Genomic DNA, 13,046 nt, shown 5'->3' with positions numbered 1-13,046 from the left:
ACCATAGTATTGTTATTGAAGTTGTGATACAATTGGATTTCGACATTGTGTAATGATACTATGATACTGTATAACAACGATTGAGGACTATTGTTTTCTTGTTGTTATAGCAACGGATTTTCAACAACGATGATGCTAAACTTACAACCTTTGGGATCATTGGAGTACTTGGAAATGACGAAGATTTCGAGTAATGTTGAAGATTAGGCATGTGGATTAAGAGCTACAAAAGTTAATTTATTTATTTTTTGTATTCCATATGTATTAATAGTTTTGTCACTAAAATTAATAAAGGGGAGTTTTGTTCACAAAACCTTTCACACAATTTCCATCAAAGTTGGCAAAGAAAAATAATCACAAATGTTTAATGGATGACCTAGGGGATTAGAGTGGGGAGTTTGTCATGCATGAAAAAAAACATAATGTGGTCATGAACTGTATCATTTCTTAAATTCCACTGAATGATTTTGAGCCATATCATCTTTTACGAAGCGATCTTACTTTCATAATAGCCGGCACAACTGCACTAGCAGCATAAAAAATGAATGCGCCAAGTAACTCGTCTGCATTCATTTCAAACATTTCTTTTAAGTCCTTGAACAGAGTACGCGGGAAACACATAATCCTAAACCTACAAAGTTTAAAAGTAACGCAAAGAACACTCACCTGTTTCCGTCCTATTTAATATAGTTTGCCTCAGGTACCGACCTTGCCAGAAGTCTGGTGCATCCTAAATATAATCAGAATAGTTAGAGCAAAATATTAAAAAAAAAAAAAAACAATGTAATTCAAATGTTCACAAGAATAATACTGTCATATTCCACAAAAATGTGAAAGATAACACATGATATCGAACTACTGGACAATCCTTTACAAGGATAGTTTCCTTTAAGGAGCACAGACTATGTTATTACTCCCACCAATCTAACTTTAGAGAAAGCTTTACGGGTATTCTCATTTTCTTTTTCTTTTATTTATTTTAGTCCACATTAGTATTAATATTTAATAGATAACATGACGAGGAGACCATACCTCCAAACAATGACCCACGCCGTTCAAGCTCTTTATAAAGTGACGACTTATGTAGTGTCCAAGTGAGCGAATATAAAGCATGTCCATGATCTGAAGTTGGCTCAGTCTAACTATCACAAGTTGAATAAGTCCTCCTTCCTCAAGAGCGGCTACAAAAAATAATAGTTCAGCTCTAACAAGGTATTAACCACGAGACAAACATTCAATTTCGTTCATTTCAACATATAGAGTACAATTATTCGCATTTGACACTAACAGAAGATTTTGAAACTGCTTTTAGCTGAAGTGTTCCGACTTACCCTTCGACCATAGTTATTCCTCGCTGGACTTCTTCTGGTTGTCTTGTGTTGTGTGAACAAGAGCCCGGTACAACTTGATGCTGCTTTCATACTTAACCTCATATAGAGCATCATCTCCGACCTCTGCAATATCTCTCTCACAATCCTGCGTATGCATAAGGGAAGTTAGAATTTGACAAAAAAAATTGGACCAGAGTCAGACTTGATCAAACCACCTTGTACCAAAGAATATGTTTTCTCTATCTAACTCCTTTAAAATCCTAAGCTCCTTAGGCTCCACGTTGAACGGTGACCGTGACCCTCTCATAGAATTGCTCCGTTTCACTTTTCTCAAAAAAGAGAAAAAAAAGGAATTCCACACAAATTTCTGGCACAAAACATAAAATCCAAAAAAAAAACATACAAAACCTTTTTCTGTTTCGGCTCATAAAACCTTAAAAAAAAAAAAAAACAAACCCTAAAAACAAATCCTAGGATATGCTTTCTTCATGGAGATGATGATACAAAGAAAAAAAAAGCAACTAGCCAGGGGACAAAGGCTTTATCTTTTACAGAAGAAGGCGTTCTCTCTTAACTCAAGTTATATTTTACAGGTACAATCTTCGCTCTTGGTAAACCCTAATTTGTTTTTTTTCTGTCTCTTTTTGTTTCTCTAAATCGATAAACCTTAACCCATGTTTTGTTTTGCAGGTAAAATTAATAAACCCTTATTTTATTTTGCAGGTCCAATCTTTGCTCTTCGTAAACCCTAACCCTTTTTTTTTTCTTTTCTATCTCTTCGTTTCTATGAATCAATAAACCTTAACCCATGCTTTGTTTTGTAGATAAAATCAATAAACCCTAACCCATGTTTTATTTTGCAGGTACAATATTTGCTCTTGGTTATCCCTAACCTTTTTATTTTTATCTTTTCGTTTCTCTGAATCCATAATAGGTATAATCAATAAACCCTAGCCCATATTTTATTTTGCAGGTACGATCTTTGCTCTTGATAAACAACTCTGTTGGACAAGTTTGAGAAGTATTACAAGCTTCATGTAAGTATGACCATTGTTTCTTATACATTCAACATGGAAGCATGTAAGTATGACCATTGTTTCTTATCATCCAGACTTAGCAGCTCCATATGTTGGCATATTGCCCTCATATTTCAGGTGTGGCTGCATACATGAAATTTATCAGATACTGAAGTTTCCTTGCAGTGCTGAGTCGAGGCAAAATTTTCTCCAATAACAGAATAACACCATGAAAGTATGAAACTGAATAGCTTTCTTTGAAACTCATTCTAGCTGAACAAAGTAACAATGCGAGAAGGATGCATGAGCACCAATTAGAGTAAACATATGGAGCAACTGTAAGGTACAGAACAAGAATTATGAGAAAAATTCAGATACTATCTTTTATTAATGTCCACAACTTTGATTAGTGTGATCTTTATTTTTCTAGAAAGAGAAATTTCATGTTGACTTCTATTTCATTTTATCAGCAAGTAATACAGATAAACCTTAAGAATCACATATGTAGCCAATTATAGTATGAAAAGAGCAGTGCAGCATCAAGAGTTTACATTTTACTACAGGCATCAAAGTAAGTCAGTTTCATCCGAACTTCCAAAAGTTGAGTCAGAAAACTTCTTAAACTTCTATAGTCCTGATCATTATTGTTTCTAAGAAGATACATATTTCGTGGATTGGATTGAATGAAACCATAATGCTTTCTACTTCGTCTGATGATTTGTCCATCTCTCAACACCATCATATATATTCTTTCTTTTTGTGCAGCAGTTGCATATTATGGCAAGATTTTGAAACTAGGCAAGTTCAAGAATTCCTTTTATTACAAAGTTCATATTAGCAATACCTATGGAAGTCATGGATTACGTAATAACATTTTCATGAGGCTATTTAAACTTACCTTCTCTTTCTAGAATTACTACTGATGGCCAAACAGTGAACAATTGACTGTTTGTTTGTCACAACTACGGATAACATTATTAGTGGCTGTAGGAAAACAATAATCAAAACAGGCACAAGTAGAGATCATATAGCGGTGGTGACTGAAGTCAGAATGTCTTTTGCTTAGACTAGGCATGGACAATTTGGATTGAGTTCAACAAACAATGGAAGCTTATCCTCATGTCATCCTTGACAACTTCAGTAGAACAAAATTCATCCTAATCTAAATTTGTTTGGATTTTGTAGCATTTATTATCAATGTATAGAAACGAAGTGAAAATTACGAGTTGTTCTTTTTTGCAGCTCTGCTGATCTCTTTAAACCAGAAGTAGAACTTAAAGGAAAGGAGTGTGCAATCGTTCGCCAGAGGCAATTGTGTCTGCACAAATTACCCTGAGATATCCTAGATGATATACCCAGCCATGGAATGTCAGAACTGAGCTATGGACTTTTGAAATAAGCATGTTACTAGGTAGAAAAGATGAATCTTTCTGGTATTCTCAAGGTTGAAACTGCACAAGATGCTCCTATGTTTGGTGTTGGTTATGCTGATTGTGGAGATTGTGGACCTGGTGCAACAAAGAGGTACAAGAGAACCTGATAATAGTATTTCGTTGATTCCATATCCTCTCAATATGTAATAGTATCACTAACTCGATGTTGTGGATGGAGATGGAAGAGGATCTATTGGTTTTGCTGCTGCTTAAGGAAGAGTTGATGTTTGTAGATACTTGCTTGAAGAGTTGGATCTTTGTTTATGATGACGTTGTCTTTAAGCCAGAAATTGCATCAACTTCATAACAGTTGGTTTTTGAATTCGATGAGCTACAAAATTGTACAAATGAATAATCCAATACTATGATTTACCGACAATAACACTGCACAGAATAAGAAAACAAAGTGAAGAGTGTATGATTTTGCTATTTTAGTGGTGCTTTTTTTTTTTTTTTTTGATCTCTTTATACAGGTGATTTGACGGCTCTTATAGTTGATTCTTTCCAACTGTCTTATCATAAAAAGTCAAATCGTATTATAGTAAAATTTATGAAGGAGTTAACCAAGTGCAAGCTGCATAACTTAAATCCGTACAGCCATGCAAGCTCAGAGCAAACGGAAATCGAAACAACAAAAATAGACAACTGATGATCCGTCCATCTATAAATAAAAATGAAAAAAATAAAGATATATGAGATTAAAAATTTAAAATTACTAATAACAAATGCAAGCGATGACAGATGATGAACATTTTCATAGTATTAATTCTTTTTTATTGTGCATCATCTATATGCAGTGAGATGGTGACGAGGCGAGGCCAAGTCTAGCCACACCAATTCAAAAATCCTATGTGACGGGCGAAGCGAAGCTAGGCCACACCAATTCAAAATCCTAAATGATTCGTTTAAAACGATGTGGTAGAAAGCAAGGTGCGGCTTACCAAAACAAAAATCATAACCATGTATCGGGACCGGACGGGGCGAAACCGAGCCATATTAAATCAAAAACGTATTGGAACGGGGCGAGGCAAGGCGAGGCAAAGCCACATCAAATCATAAATCCTAAGCATTCATTGGGACCGGGCGACGCGAAGCCGAGCCACGCCAAATCAAAAATCTTAATCGATGGGGCGGGGAGAAGCCCCGCGACACCAAATAAAAATGCACGGTGGGACGAGGCGAAGCCACATCACACCAAACCAAAAATATGGTTAAAAATAAAAGAAAATGATGGTAGATAGTTTTCTGGCCTACGCATCGGGCGCAAAATTTATATGCTTGCACAAAGCTCGTACACGTGTTATGCCTTTGAAATGGTCTTAGGCACAAAGCACTACACGTATTCTTACGCTTATAGAGCTCACCCATTGCCGGTGTAAAAAAATGGAAATTCTATAATTTGCATAAAACTTTGTGGTTTTAGCTGTTTATAATGCATGGTAAACATTTCAAAGGTTGATGCAGAATGCCACAACACCAAATCAAAAATTCTAAGTATGCATTGGGACGGAACGAGGCGAAGCCGAGCCAAATCAAAAATACTAAGTATGTAACGGGACGGGGCGAGGCAAAGCCGAGCCAAATACTCATCGGGATGATGAGGCAAAACCGAGCCACACCAAACGAAATGAAAAATCTTAAGCGAGACGGGCTTAAGAAAATTTTAAATCTTAAGGAGCCACACCAAACGAAATGAAACCAAATAAAAATACAGACACCAAACTAAAAATACGGTTAAAGTCAAAAAAATGAAGATGGATGGTTTGTGGGTACGCCCGGTGCGTAGCACGGACACAAAATCTAGTATACTTTAAGGCACGTGTAAAAAGAAAAGTTAGAAGCAGGAGAAACTTCGCAAGGTCAGAGGTGGAATCAATATGCAGTCTAAACTCATCTTGTAAGAAAGAACAATACCACATAAAACAATGTGGTATAAAAGTCACCAGAAACAATTTGAAAACCCTTGAACTTGATATTCACTCGTCTGTGAAACAGTAAGCCGCCTATATGTAACCCATTCAACATACTTCCTACTCGACATTTCATCTTAGCAAGTCTTTATAACAACTTCCTACGATCACCTTAATTAAGCTTACTATTTCAAACATAGCTACCAAGTTTTAGACTTGCTTGTAACAATCCTTTGCAATAAGAGAAATTAACAAACTATTAGCAAGAATTGTCACAGATACTCCCACTAAAAGTTCCCCAATAATCCGAAACAGTAGGTCAATATAGTATTATCTCCTAAAATTGATGTATCAATCCATGATTACTAGTCTGAACCTGATCAAATTTGACAGTTCCTACAAACAAATACAACATGGGCATCTTAATTTTGCAAGAAAACATTAATTTTTGCAGAATTTTCCACTTTCATTTCAGATAAATCACAACTTTTTAGCTAACTAATTACAAAATTCAAAATCAGAATGAATGAAAATCACCTGTCTGAAGATGGCATCAGAACTAAGAGGACTTTCTTTAACTCTTATATGAGCTGGATCTGATGCCCTGTACATACACAAACAATCAAATTAAACACAATCTAATCAACTATAATAAGTTTCAATCTTTATGATTCTCTTATTGTAAAATCAATAAGACCCTAGATTTTAAATGAAAAGGGCGTTCACCTTGTCAGAGACAACTTCAACATCAAACCCAAATCTGCAAACAACAAAATCCCCAATTGTTCGTGATGTTTAAATGAAAACTAGGGTTAAAATTTTCACAAAAGATTTAAGAACAAGTGATACTCAGCATTACCGATAATTTCACAATGATTTCTTTTACTCTTCACTAATGGTTTATGTTACTATGGAATGATAGTGGTGACAAGTATGAAACTGAAAGAATTAGGTTCATACCTTTTGATTTTCGAGAGAGAAAGTTAGGGATTTCCGATTGCGATGATAAAAATCAAAAATAAGGTTTTCTGATTGTGAAGAAAAGGGGATGTGGGTCTCTTGTGAAGGAATTTTTTTCAAGCAGAAGAAGATGTAGACGGTAGAAGCAGGAACACCAATTTTTTTTTAAAGAGACTGATAGAGCAGATAGCTAAATAGAAGAGGGTTGTTGATTTATCAAGCTTAAAATCATCGTCTCTGATAAAGATCATCCGATCTATAGGTTCATGAGAAGATCTATTAGGAGAGATAAAGAAGGAGAGATGAAGAAGGTTCGCGAAAATAAAATAGTTCTTCTTTCCGGTGGTTCTGAGTTGGGCTGAACATGGTTTCGGTTTTCCACTGAAACCAGACCAAACCAGACCAATTAAGAAGAAATCAAACCGAACCATTTACTAATGGATTGGTTACGGTGTAGAAAGTCGAAAACCGATAGTGTTGGTTTTGGTTTGGTTTGACCTCTAAAACCGAACCAAAAGGCATTGGAAAACCGATTAATTTTTAAACTTAGTTTCTACCGAGTATTAGATTCTACCCATTGATTTAGAGGATAAATAGAAACCCTAAATCTAATATGTCATTATGATACACTCCCTCTTTCTCTTTCTCCTTCTCTCATTCGCCTCCTTTCTCCACCCCCAACTACAGCTGCTGCTACTCGACTTTTTTCTTCCCGTCTTCCTTCTTTTTTATTTGTCAATAACTAAATTAAGATATATTTATATATTTTCTTTTGATCTCTAGAATTAGAGTAAGCTTTAACTATTCTTGATATTTTTTTTTGTTTTATTGTTTTTGTCTGTAAATTTGTGTAAACCAATACCATCGGCAACTACGATTTTTTTATCTGTAAATTTGTGTATTTTCTTTTTGGTTTGACATAATTATTGGTTAACCAAAAACCACTGGGACAAACCGAAACCAACTGGAACCATTTGGAAACCGAACCAATGGTTAATGGATTGGTTTGGTTTAGATTTTTAGAAACCAATAATATTGGTTTCGGTTTTGGTTTCGCTAGAAACCGAACCAAAACCGACCATGAACAGCCCTAGTTCTGAGAGATGAGAAATAATAGAGAGATGGGAAGATAAGGATAATGGGAGAATGGATGCCTAGAAAATCGAACCATAGATAAAACTAGGACCATCAGTACATAGAGAGGGTTGTTATGGTCAAGGCTAAAAGGGGAATTAAAAATCTTATTCAACGACTAACATTAACACTGTGTATTTTTTTTAAATCTAGGACCGTCTTGACCGGTCCGTGGTCAATGGACCGCCATGGTCAGGGATGTGAGTCATAAATACCTCATTCTCCACTAGTGGTTAAAGCATTGCTTGGTCGAACTCGCATACGCTTCTACATCAAGCATTGTGTCAATGTTAGTGATCAAAACTATAAGTCTTGATTTCTAGCATATATAACTAAAAGTCTCGGACTAGGATAGAAAGTGTAGTTGCGCTCAAGACTCCATGGCAATCATCATACAAGACGAAGGACTACTCAAGGAACTGGTGGATCTTCATCGACTAAAAGGTATGTGGAGACTTGAACTTATCTGTCACTCAAAAGTCTATCTACTATATCTCCTATTCTTGACACAAAAGTCGTTTTGATATATAGACTTTCATTATACAGATTTGCTATTTCGAGCCGAGTGTAACTCGCCTATCCATTTCTCGAAATATGTGTTGGTAAGCTTTCGCTTTAGCCAAATTCATTTTTACCTAGTGACAAATGTCATGTTATGTTTCAATCACTTCGGAAATTTCTCTGACGAAAAATGGTATGTGAATAACGACTATATAACGTCCACTGAGAATGTTTCAATGATGGGAATGAGAGTTTAGATTACATAACCATTGGTAGGATATAGGCATTGTTGTGGAAACACATATATGTATAAGTCCTTATTCCTTGAACCAAAGTTTGCGAACTTTGTTGATCAAGAGAAACGGAATGTGGCGTGAGCCAAGTCCGCGAACTGGCGGAAGTTCTCGACCCGAGAATTTCTGCTGGAGTTTGTGGACTCCTTCCGTGAGCTTAAGTCCGCGAACCCAGTCCAGGAACTTGAGCAGGTTATATCTAAAATCGGTTGTTCTTGAACTCATGTTTATATAAACTAAGGAATGCTTTTGGAAACCGTGGCTATAAAGTTCATGAACCGACTCGAGTGAATCAAACCGTTTTTGCTTCGATTTTGTCTTGTGTAGTTACATAAGATCTAAGCAATTGAACAACTCTCTAACTAGTTCATTTGAGTCATTTGAACTAGTTATGGTGAAGAATAATATGGTGGATATGAAAGTGATCATATGGCTAACCATTTGGTTAACTACTGTTGAACCAACAAATGTTAATGTTTGGGAACGGCTACATAAACCAAAAATTGGACATTTTATTTGTGTGTAACAAGCTAAGTTTTCGATCCAACGGTTGAGAAATATTATCTTGAATCTAATCAGGATTTCATCTAACGGTGAATATTGAATGCTTTGTTACCAATCTAACATTGATTGCAAACCCTGATTTGAAAGACTATATAAGGGAGAACTTTAGCAACTGGGAAACCTAATCCCCACACCTTACGTGTGATACTAGTTGCATAGCTAGAGTCGATTCTCCTTTAACCTTTGGTTTCTTCTTCTAAAACCAGGTTAACGACTTAAAGACTTCATTGGGATTATGAATCCAGACCGATACTACTTTTCTTGTAGTTGAGTGATCTGACCTTTCATCTTCTATCGTTACGAGTACGATTGTAATAATTGGCTCGAGATTTATATCTCTGATAGGCAAGATAGAAAAGTAATCACAAACATTTCGTCTCATCGTTTGTGATTCCAAAATATCTTTTTCGCTGCGTCGATTAGGATTATTATGAGGTGATTGATAATACTAGGCTGTTCTTCGGGAATATAAGTCTGGTTCATCAATTAGTTCCTGTTCACCTTGATTTATCAAAAGACAGAACAAAACTCGTGGGTATATTCGTGGGAGACGGATTTATCTATTACCATAGACTTTTCTATGTGATACAGATTTGTTTATTAAAGTCTTCGACATTGGGTCGTAGCAAACCTTAGTTGTCGGTGAGATCAGCAAAGGGAATCAAGTACGTAGCATCCTGCTGGGATCAGAGACGTAGGAGCATAACTGTACCTTGGATTAGTGTGAGATTGATTGGGGTTCAACTACAGTCCAGACAGAAGTTAGTTTGGAGTAGGATAGTGTCTGTAGCGGCTTGATACAGTGTGTGTTCAATCTGGACTAGGTCACGGGGTTTTTCTACATTTGCGGTTTCCTCGTTAACAAAATTCTGGTGTCTGTGTTATTTCTTTTCCTCATTATATTTTGTTATATAATTGACATATCACAGGTTGTGCGTTTTTCAATCAATTAGAATATCCGACCTTTGGTTGTTGATTTAAATTGATTGACACTTGGATATTGGTCTTTGGTACCATCCAAGTTATCTTTCTAGTATTTGATAAAAACTCGCATATTTTTATTTGCTTGGGTATATATCAAATCGAGAGACTGAGATATAAACTCTTTGATATACTTTTTATCTAGATTGAGTCTGACTGTCTAGTTGATATTCTAGAAAGATATTGGAGTTTGTCCATACAAATTGTTAAGCGAAATATTGGATGTGGTTGTTGTACCCCCCACTTTTTCAGATATATTGGTCAAATGGATGTGATGTAGTAGAGAGAAGGTTGGTAGACCTTAATTGATTTCTTTCCATAAGAAAAGCTGAAATATTTGGTGGACACGGTAAAGTCCACCGGAATTTGGTAGGTGGGAGGGGGTTTGAGTAGGTTGACCATGGGTTAGACATTTGTATCCCGATAAAGGAGTGTATTTTCCAGATTTTGAGTGTGGCTAGATAATATTGTCTTGGGGGATATATTAGGGAAGGTGGATGGTTATGATTTTATGGGCTACAAGATTGGGGAGGGTGTTTAATTTATCATGGATCCATTTATGAGATACCGGATCGATGGTATCAGACACCTTCTCAATATGGTAATAGGGTGATGGGTCCATGTTTGGTGAGTATGAAATCCAGTTGGCTTCTATTGATGTTGATAACCAATTTCCAATATGATGAAATATCAATTTTTGCATTGTAAGGACGAGGGTTGACAATTGTATCCATTGAGCGATGGATGAAGATAATATGGTATCAAGGCCCTATAAAATTGGTTACTGCTTGAAATATATTTCACTGCAAAGACTTCCATATATGAAATTAGGTTGTCAATGCAAGCTCCAAATTATTTTCATGAGAAGAGCCTTGTTATGATCACTACTTTTTCTTATGCATAGCCCTCCTTCGGATATTGGTTTTGTTACTTTATCCCAACCAATAAGACGAAGCTTTTTAACTGACGAATCATTTCCCCAGAAAAGAATCCTAGTGATACGATCTATTTGTTTATGGAGATTGATGGGTAGATTTTGTATTTTCATAAGGCTGTTTAATGTGGGGGTTAGAGAGGTTTTAATGAAGACTAATATTCCAGCTTAAGTTAGATATTTGTCATTAATCCTTTAAATTTTATAGTTAATCTTTGAAGGAGAGGCGCAAAGGTGTGTTTATATGCTCTTCCTTGTTTGAATTGGACTTCAATATAAATTGGAGGTTTTAATGTGGTCGACATATCGAAGAATTTCTGAAGGTTACTTATTAAAGCATTGCTCGGTTGAACCCACAAGTTTTGATATCTCAAGATTATTGTCACTATCTTACCATTCTATTTATTAAGACTATGTCGTATGACTTTTAGTAGATTTACAAAGAATAAGTTTCGAGTCAAGCTTGTCTTGTGAAAAATATCGAAATATGATTCTAAGCAAAGATGTTCAACGATCCTTAACAATATTAGTTCTATGATTTAGTTTGAGGATTATATTAAAAATTTTCCATGCAAATGATTTTATCACTTATGAATGTTTAAATCATCATAAGATAGAAATACTGAACTTACGGATATTTCTACTCAAGGTAGGTTGGCAAAGTTTAAAAATTATAAATATCTGAGTTTCACAAATATATGAAGGTTACCAGTTCGCAAACCGCAAGTTCAGTTGGGTACAGTTCATGAACCTGGTTGGCAAAGCGTGGTGAACTAAATTTTTAAAGTTGATATAATAGGCTAGCAGTTGGCGAACCCGGTTGAGTTCGGTAGTCTTGTAGGGTTCGCAAACCCGTTTCAGGAACCGTTTAACCCTACCTCGGGAACAAGCCATGTGGTTGGCGAACCGTCCTATCAACTGCCAGTTTATATTTTAGTATATGCTCAAAAATTTATTTTCATAATATGTTTAGTATTACTAGAACTCTCTTAAACAGTTTTAAGATTTCATTGATCACTTAAATACTTGTATGTGCATCATGATTAAATTCTTAAGTATTTGAATGAATTTCAAATTGCCTTTAGTTCTTTGGCTAACTTGCCAAACCGAACGGTCATTATACACGGTTCTGTGACCGGAACTAAGTGTATATTCTTCTTTTGTATTTTTCAAGAATAGAATTTGCTTGATTCTCAAGTTATCTTATCTTGAACTTTAAGCAACCCCTGGTCTTGGAAAAACATAAATAGAGATACTCTTTCAACCGGGAGAATCAATCCCTGAGACTTTGTGTCCTAGTTGATTCTAGAGTCGACCTCCATTGACCTAGGTTTTCTATGTGAAACATAATTAGGTCTACGACTAAAAGACTTCGCTTTGGGGATTCTTGAAGCCATGTACGACTATCTTTACCTTAATAGTTCGTGTATCCTGATCTTGGTTTTCTGTTATCTGGGTTATCGTAAGGCAAGATACATAGAAAAGTTCGCTTCGTCTCAGACTTTGTGGTTCCTCAAGATTGATATCTAAAAAATGATCTTAGTTGATATTTTGAAGATTGTTCTTGAGAGGTGGCTAAGAATCTAGGTTTCTCTTCGGGAGTCGTAAGTTCCATATTTGTGAGTTATGGTAGCTTTATCTATTACAAATAAATTTATACACCTTGATATTTGATCTACACATAAATCAAATAGGCTTCTTTGTTAGAGGCATATTGTTATCAAAAGTCTTCACTTCGGCTGAAGCAACTGTTAGGCTGTAAAAGATGTCAGCTAAGCTAATCAAGTACGTAGAGCCTTGCGAGGTTCAAATGACGTAATAAGGAACGCGATTGTAACTGGATCGCTTGGAGGGTGGGTTCGGTCTCAACTACATTCCAGTCCGAAGTCTGATAGTAGGCTAGCTTATTATGCTGGTTGCTCCACTTGAGGTGGTGGTTCATTGATAGTGAGTGCTTTAGCTTTACCCCAACCCCTACGGTGTTTATCA

General features: G+C 35.9%; 1 long non-coding RNA gene across 2 annotated transcripts; it reads right to left on the bottom strand.

Annotated features, from left to right (window-relative positions):
* Positions 1-285: 285 nt before the first annotated feature.
* LOC113319378 lies at positions 286-6,984 on the bottom strand. 2 transcript variants are annotated; one of them, XR_003345417.1, is made up of 7 exons: positions 6,651-6,984; positions 6,417-6,450; positions 6,228-6,294; positions 1,332-1,476; positions 1,033-1,181; positions 667-730; positions 286-563 (listed from the first exon to the last, which is right to left on the bottom strand). It is a non-coding gene; the product is annotated as an uncharacterized LOC113319378 (long non-coding RNA). The 2 variants fall into 2 exon arrangements; XR_003345416.1 differs by lacking the exons at positions 286-563; positions 667-730; positions 1,033-1,181; positions 1,332-1,476 and adding an exon at positions 1,865-2,620.
* Between the last annotated feature and the right edge of the window lie 6,062 nt (positions 6,985-13,046).

This window comes from Papaver somniferum, chromosome 10 (assembly GCF_003573695.1).
Source record: "Papaver somniferum cultivar HN1 chromosome 10, ASM357369v1, whole genome shotgun sequence".
In the NCBI taxonomy this organism is placed as follows: Eukaryota; Viridiplantae; Streptophyta; class Magnoliopsida; order Ranunculales; family Papaveraceae; genus Papaver; species Papaver somniferum.
Note: the sequence above shows the minus strand (reverse complement) of the source record. Positions and strands in the feature narration are given on the sequence as shown.